The sequence below is a fragment of the Myodes glareolus genome, chromosome 7, assembly GCF_982192425.1.
Source record: "Myodes glareolus chromosome 7, mMyoGla1.1, whole genome shotgun sequence".
NCBI classification, from domain to species: domain Eukaryota; kingdom Metazoa; phylum Chordata; class Mammalia; order Rodentia; family Cricetidae; genus Myodes; species Myodes glareolus.
Genome location: NC_142032.1, coordinates 58730923 through 58739461, shown reverse-complemented (window position 1 = coordinate 58739461; position 8539 = coordinate 58730923).

The window sequence follows — 8539 nt, the reverse complement described above, 5'->3', positions numbered from 1 at the left end:
ACTTTCATTGCTCTGACCTACCTTGCACTTCTTTCAAGACAGTTTCTCCACTATTACATAAGCCAGGCCAGCTGGCTGTAGAACCCATGGAGACTCCTGTCTCTACCTCTTTTCCTGTAGGTATACTGGGATCACCTGTATGTATACATGGTTCTGGGGGTCTGAACTTGAGTCTCCAGATTGTGCAGCAAGTGCTTTACCCACTGAGCATCCCCAACCCAGCTGCTTTTACTATTTATTTATGTGTATGTCTGCATATGTGGAGGACAAAGGGATTTCAGATCAGCTAGAGCTTGAGTTATAGGCAGTTTGTGTGTTTGCCAGACATGGGTGCTGAGAATTGAACTCAGGTCTGCTGCTAGAACAATATATGCTCTACACTGAGCCGTCGCTCCAGCCCGTCCCAGAACATTTAAACGATTTCTCTTGCTATTCATTGAAAACGGAAGTTCCTTTCCCTCCCATCAGTTCCCACATAACCAACACAGAGGCTTGATAGTGATTATAAATGCTCAGCCAGTAGCTCTTAGAACTTAAATCAGCCCATTTCTTTTCATCTACATTCTGCTGTGTGGCTTTTACCTCTACCCCATTTTGTGTGTCCAACTCATTCTGCATCTGGCTGGCAATGCCTCTGACTCCACCTATCTTATCCCAGCATTCTCAGTTTGGCCATTCTACCTTTACTTCCTGCCTGGCTACTGCCAATCAGCTTTTTATTAAACCAAAGTGACAGTTCTTCACAGTGTACAAAAGGATTATTTCACAGCAATTCATAGCTCATGCTGGACCCAGGAAGCCATTTCCTCCCCTTCCTGCTAGCTCAGTACCATCAGCATGTATCAGTGGTTCTCAGCCTTCCTAATGCTGCACCCCTTTAATACAGTTCCTCATGGTGTGGTGACCCCAACCATAAAATTATTTTATTGCTTCTTCATAACTGTAGTTTTACTGCTGCTATGAATCTTAAATGTCTGATACACAGGGTATCTGATATGTGACCCCTGTGAAAGTGTCATTCAAACCCAAAGGGGTTGAGACCCACAGGGTGAGAACCACTAGTCTATAATTCTTTGACTTGTCTATGTTTATACTTTTCCTTTAAAAAAAAAAATTTAGCACAGGGTTTCTCTGTGCAACTCTGCCTGCCCTGGAACTCACTCTGTAGACCAGGCTGGCCTTGAACTCAGAGATCCACCTGCCTGCTGGGATTAAAGGTGTGTGCCACCACTACCCAGCTCATTGTTTTATTTTTAAGATGGTATATATGTCAGCCTGGCCTCAGACTCCATATAAAGCAGAGAATGATCCGGGCTGTCTAATCCTGCTGCTCCACCAGGATGACTGGGCTCATTGGTGTGAGCGTGGACGAGAACACACCATTCCTGCAGTGCGGGGGGTGGAGCCCAGAGCTTCCTGTATGCCAGGCAAGCACTCTGCCAACTGAGCTGTATCCCCAGCACTGTTGTTTGGTTTATGGTTTTAAACTTTATTACTAGTGTGTTTGTGTCCGAGATTGAACAGATGTGTCTGAGTCCACGTGACAAGGCCCCATCTCACCAGCTTGCTTGTCTATTTTTTAAGACAACCTCTGGCGGACTGGTGGGATGGCTCAGCGGGTAGTGGCTTGTCACCAACCCTGATAACCTGAGTTCAATCTCCCAGACACTGACTCCGACAAATTCCTCTGCGCTTCAAACAAAGTTAAATGGAATGTAAAGGTTTTGTTTGTTTGTTTGTTTGTTTATATGTACATGTGAGTTTCTGTGTACCACCTGTGCAAAGGAGATCATAGAAAGCCAATGGGTCCTTTGTCCTGGAGTTAGAGGAGTTGTGGATTGTCCTGTGGGTGCTGGGAACCAACCCCTGGTCCTCCACAAGAACAACAGACACTTTCTTTCCTCATTTTTTGAGACGGTTTCTCTGTGTAGCCCTAGCTATCTGGAACTCACTCTGAAGACCAGGCTGGCCTTGAACTCTGAATCTGCCTGTATTTCCCCCCTCTACCGCCTGGAGACCAGTAAACACTCTTAACTGCTAAACTACCTTCCCAGTCCCAATACGTATGATTTTTAAAAATAAGCCTGTAATCCTAGTACTTAGAAGGTGGAAGCAAAAAGATCAGAAGTTCTAAGCCAGCTCCATGGGAAATTTGAGGCCAATCCTGGCTATGGGAGACCCTGTCTCAAAATAAATAGAACCAGACATAGTGGCATATGCCTTTAATACCAGTCCTCAGGAGGCAGAAGCAGATGGGGTTGTGTGTTCTAGATCAGCCTGATCTACATAGCAACCTGCCTCAAAAATAATTAAAGTGAATTAAAACAATCCTCAATTTCATTCTACCAGTGAGCCGGATGAAGCCCTCATGAACATCTGGAACACCTTCTCCAGTAAAATGTGGCTCTGAAAGGTCCCAGGTCACCCTCAGGAAGGTCGTGTCAGGCAAGGCTAGTGAACCAGAGTTTTCAGAGAGACTCTGTTTATAGGCACCCACTTGGGCCTGGCTCTCAAAGCATTCCCTGAGTGGACTGTTCTGTGACAGTGGCAAGGTTCATGGAGACCACAGGGCTCACAAGGGGTCTGTCCCAGATGCCACGGGACCTCAGCTCTCCTTTTCATGTGGCTCTGGGGACTGAACTCACAACAGCAGGTACTGTGCCCACACCCCAGGCCTGCAGCAGCTCCTCAAGATAACAGAAGGACATTAGAAGGTGCCGTGCCCTTTGACACACATCCTGGGTAAGCCCCACCCTGTATCTTGATGGCTCAGCAGCTCCAAGTGCAGAGATGGGAGATGGTGCAGAGGCACAGCTGCCTGAGACTTGGCAATACGTCTGCTTCCTCCTCTCCCATCCAGGTGATGGCTTCAAGAAGACGGTTCTCCACTGGGGTCCTGGAGATCCAAGAACACAGGTATGAGCACCACTGACCAAGCTGCTGGTGAATGTTAACAGCTGGCAGCAGCTTACCACATTGTCTCAGGAAATGATTTCTGAGCAAAGGTCATTGTGTCCTTTTAAAGTAAAAGCATGGGGCTAGGGAGATGGCTTGGTTAGTACCCTGCCTGTCACACAACCATAAGGGTCTGATTGAATCTCCAACATCTACATGAAAAGCCAGGTACTGCCCCAACAACCTGAGTTTTATCCCAGAACCCACATAGTATATATAGAGAGAACTGATTTCCCCAGGTTGTTTGCTGACCTCCACAAACATGCCCTGTCACACGTGTGCCCACCACACATACATGCACACACACACTCACTTTCTAAATAAGTAGGTAGATAAATGAATGGATGTAAATTTTTAAAGAGCTTGGCAAGACAGCACATCAGTAATCTCAGTGCTCAGTGCTTTGTACACTGAAAATGTGTTATTCTCATTACTAATAAAAAGCTGATTAGCCAATAGCTAGGCATGATTTCCAGGGCAGAGAGAATGCTGGGAGGAAGAAAGGCAGAGTCTGAGGAGTCTCAAGTCAGATACAGAGGAAGCAGGATGTGTACAAAATGAGGTAACTAGCTGTGAGCCACGTGGTAGAACTCAGATAAAAATTATGGGTTAATTTAAGTTGTAAGAGCTAGTAAGTAATAAGCCTGGGCTATTGGTCTAGCATTTATAATTAATATTGAGCTTTCATGTCAGTATTTGGAAACTGGTGGGTGGGAAAAATTCACCTACAGCTCAGGGTGCAGAGATAGGAGGATCCCCAGGGTTCACAGCCTATCTAGCTAAATACGTGTGCTCCAGAGTGAGAGACCTTTTATCAAAATAAAATAATAAAATAAAAAAGGCAGAGAGCTGGGTGTGGTGATGCATACAACCAGCACTTGGAAGGCAGATACAGATGGATCTCTGAGTTCAAAGCCAACCTGGTCTATATAGAGAGCTCCAAGATCAGCCAAGGCCTTCTACATAGTGATACCCTGTCTCAAAAGGTGATGGGAGGGGGGCAGAAGCAGAAATCCAGGCTTGTTGGCCCCCACCTTTAAACCCAGCACTTGAGGTACAGAGGTAGATAGATCCCTATCAGTTGGAAGCCAGCCAAGGCTACAAAACAAAAATGTATCATGAAACCCGCTTGAAAAAAAAAAACCAAGGTGGGTAGGCTAGTGAGATGACTCAGTAGCCCTGACTGTGCAAGCCTGAAGACCTGGGTTCGATTCCTGGAACCCACAGAAATTAGGAGGAGAGAACAGATTCTAGTGTTTCTTCCAACCTCCACACCAACATGTGGCACATGCACAATCATACACCACACACAGAGAACACATACAAAATAAGGCATCACACTGTGTTGAGGCCACCATGCACACCAAGAGACAACAGACCAGCAAAATGCCAACCTAGTACACAAAGGGCAGTGCCTAAGCTCAGCCGGTCCAGTATTGGGGCTGTAGGTGTGTGCACTGCCTTTGGCCACACCTGAGTTTATGGTGTTGAGTGGCTTCATTGGACGAAATGAGCCAGGGCCAAGGATAAGAGTCTTTGACAAGAGCAGGATTGGATTAAATTCTATGAAAACGCAGGCATGCAAGTGCAAATCTCTCTTACACACACACAGTTCTGTGAAAACACAGGCATGCGTGTGCATAACACACACACACACACACACACACACACATACATACACCTTTTATAAAGAGGCTATCTAACAAGTTCCCAGGAGTCCTTGGCAAGAGCTGCCTGCCACTGCTTCAAAGCCCGCGTGAAACCTGGCTGGGAGGGGACTGGCTATGCAAGCCGGAATGTATAAACAAATCCGCAGGAAAGCTTCGGGTCTCTTTCACCTGGGTGTTTCTGGGAAGAGAAGCTGACGGACTGAGCACTTCCCCCACCTCGTGCTGTAAAGTCAAACCCTGGAGGGAAACCCTGGAATTCCAGCGACAGCCTGCAGAGCAGGTGTGTCTAGCCAGCTGACTCGCAGGTGAAGACTCTCTTTTGGAGCAGCAATGTTCCCCTGGTTACAGTGTAAAACACAAGCAGCTGTTAATGACAAATGGCTGAGGTGCCTGTTTAACATATCAAAGTGGACCTGGCCTCCAGGTTCTCCCAGCATCCCTCAGTCCCTACCTGCTGCAGGTTATAGCTGGCATACCTACCCTCTACCCGCTGCCGTTTCCCCAGAGGCTCCTCCCTATATAATCCAGACATTTTGGTTACCTCCCCCCCCCCCAAACTGTACCTTTTGTCCTCCTGGTTGGTGCACCTGGCTACCTCTTACGATCCCCCACCCCACCCGGCCTCACCTCTCCACAAGGCCCAGCTCAGTCTGGCCATGTCTACTCTGGACTCTCCCAGATGCCCCTGCCCTGACTATGCTCTCCCACGCATCTGCAATAACCTCTCTCCTTCACCGCATCTAGGAGAAGTCAAGTCCCTCCCCCTTCCTTTCCTTTTTATTTCTTTTTGTCGTCATTTAGCAGCTTTCTGGTTTGACTCTTTCATGTCCCCTGAAGGCCCGTGGACTAATGGTTTGAACCCCGTGGTGGTGGTGGCATTCTTAGGTGGGGCCTGGCAGGAGGAAGCTAGTGCCCTGGACGGGGGTCACATCAGTTAGTTTGTTACTGTGACAGAATCCCATACAAGGATTTCTTTCAGCCCAGGGTTTAAGGGACAAAGTCCATCATGGCCCGGAGTCACAGAGGCAGGAGCAGAAGGTGACTGGTCACATGGCACCCTCAGTGGGGAAGCAGAGAGAGGTGACTGCCTATGCTCAGCTCCTTTTCTTCGGTGTGGAATCCTAGCTCAGGGCAGGTCTCCTCACCTAAGAAGGTTCGTCCCCTAGGTGGTTCCAAATCTTGACAATGACAGAACCAATCGCTGAGGAGGAGAAACCTGCCTTTCCATCTCTCTGGCTTCTCTCCTCTGCTCTCACATTTTCTCCTCAGTTCTGTGAAGGGAGTTACCTCCTCTGCCACGGCTGTCCTGCTGAGACACAGGCCTGGTTTTGGGGGATCTGATGCCTTCTGGCCTCCACAGACACCAGCCATGAGTGTTATGCACATACGCACATGCAGGCAAACACTCAAGCTAAACCTAAAGTATTAAAATGTATTTATTTATGTGTGTGAGTGTTGTGCCTGCATGAACGTTTTGCACTGTGTACATGCCTGCATGAGTATATATGTGCATTGTATACATGATTGCATGAGTGTATGTGTATATTGTACACATGCCTGCATAACTGTATGTGTTCATGTGTACATGCTTGCATGAGTGTATATGTGCATTGTGTACATGCCTGCATGAGTGTATATGTTCATTGTATACATACCTGCATGAGTGTATATGTGCATTGTGTATATGCCTGCATGAGTGTATGTGCATCATGTACATGCCCGGTGCCCACAGAGGCCAGAACACTATGTCTGATCCCTCAGAACTAGAGATTTAAGTAGTTGTGAGTCATCAGATGTGGGTTGTGGAGGGCTGCAACCACATTCTCCATTGCTTCAAGGGACAAAGGTAGAGATTGACCTCTGTGACCTCAAGGTGTGGTGGTACACGCCTTTAGTCCCAATGCCTGGGAGGCAGAGGCAGATTGACCTCTGTGACCTCAAGGTGTGGTAGTACACACCTTTGGTCCCAACGCCTGGGAGGCCGAGACAGGCAGATCTCTGTGAGTTCAAGGTGTTGTAGCACACACCTTTGATCCCAGCGCATGTGCTTGGTAACTCTCTACTGCTGCGTCCCTGCCTACTTCCGAGGCATCATCTGGGATAATGGGCAGCAGACCAATCCAAGAGTGACACGTCAGAAGCGAGGACTGTTTCCTTTATAAGGGCTGGGTTCCCCATTGGAAGCTGATGCTCTCCCTCTCAAGACTGCATTAAAGCTTTACTGCAGAAGAATCCTAAGTGCCCCGCGTCGTTCTTGCGGGCGAGACGGTAGCGCGGGACAGTGGGTGCTGGGGACTAAACTCAGGTCCTCTGCAAGAGCAGTCAGTGTTCTTAATGGAGCCACCGCTCCAGCTCCAGGCCCTCCAGCTCCAGGCCCTCCAGCTCCAGGCCCTCCAGCTCCAGGCCCTCCAGCTCCAGGCCCTCCAGCTCCAGGCCCGCCTTCGCTGAGGGTCTCTAGCTGGCAGTCACAGCTGCTCTGATGGAAGTGGTGATGGCTGTAATGCACAGATGACAGTGTTCAGCAGCAGTCTCTGGGGTAGAAAACTCCAGTAAGCATTGTCCTGCCCCTGAAAAAGAGGCAGACACACGTGTGATGGTTGGAATTCTTTAAAAAGAATATCTAAGTCAGGTGTGGTGGTGCACATGTTTAATCCCAGCACATGGGAGGCAAAAGCAGGAGAATCTCTGTGAATTTCAGGGCAGCCAGGACTACACAGAGAAACCCTGTCTTTAAAAAAAATACTTTTAGGTTTTATTTCTGTGTGTGTGCGCGCGCACATACGTGCTCTAAGAGAGGCTGTCTGATCCCCAGGAATTGTGTGTTGCCGGATGTGGCTGTGGGGAACTAAGCTCAGGTCCTCTGGAAGAGCCACCTCTCCAACCCCATGGCTTTTCTGCTAAACTTCCAGAATTCCAGAGGCCCTCACAGCGCGCGTTGTCCTCTCCCAGCTGAGAGCCTTGGGGGTGCAGGGCTGAATGCAGCTGAAGGAAGATGGGTTGCCTAGTGGTCAAGGCCTGGTTGACCAGTGCTGCCCCACCTACCACCTGGTCCAGCACAATGGCCAAACTTGATGTCCCTCTGCGTGGTTGGAAAAGTTGGGTCACATGGGGTGAAGAAGAATCACAGCTCGGTATAAAGAAATAGGATAGGGCATGCGCACAGGGTGTCCACTCTTACATGAAGGCCTTGAGGATGGCTCAGTGAGGAAAGGCACTTGCTCCCTAGACTGATGGCCTCTGTTGAACTCCCAAGACCCACACGGTAGAAGGGGGAGAACTGACTCCTGGGAGTTGGCCTCTGACCGCCATAAGTGCACCATGCCGTGTGCATGTCCATATGCAGACAACAAATAAAATCTAATAATTTTTACAAAACAGGAGTTTTTTAGCTCTTTCCTGCCAGATTCTTCAGAAGGTGAAGGTCATGTATGGAGGGACCCACAACGGTCTTTAGAACCTGGTAAAACCTGACAGAAGCCTGCAACTGCAGGTGGTCCTCCCAGGGAACATGCCCGTCTGATATAATCACAGACTGAATTGATGATTCCTTTTTGTTTGTTTATTTTGCTTTTAATTTTTAATTTAAATTTAATTTAATTTTTCCAAGACCAAGTTCTCTGTGTAGCTTTGGTGCCTGTCCTAGAACTAGCTTTTGTAGACTAGGCTGGCCTCAAACTCACAGAGATCGACCTGCCTCTGCCTCCTGAGTGCTGGGATTAAAAGCATGCACCACCACCACTTGGCTATTTTTAATTTTTAAAAGACTTGTTTATTTTAATATAGGTGTATGTATATTTTGTTCCCACTTATGTCTGTGCACCACAAGTGTGCTTGGTGTCCTTGCAGGTCAGAAGAGGGAGTCAGATCCCCAGGGAGTGAAGTTATGGCTGGTGAGAATGCCATGCGAGTGCTGG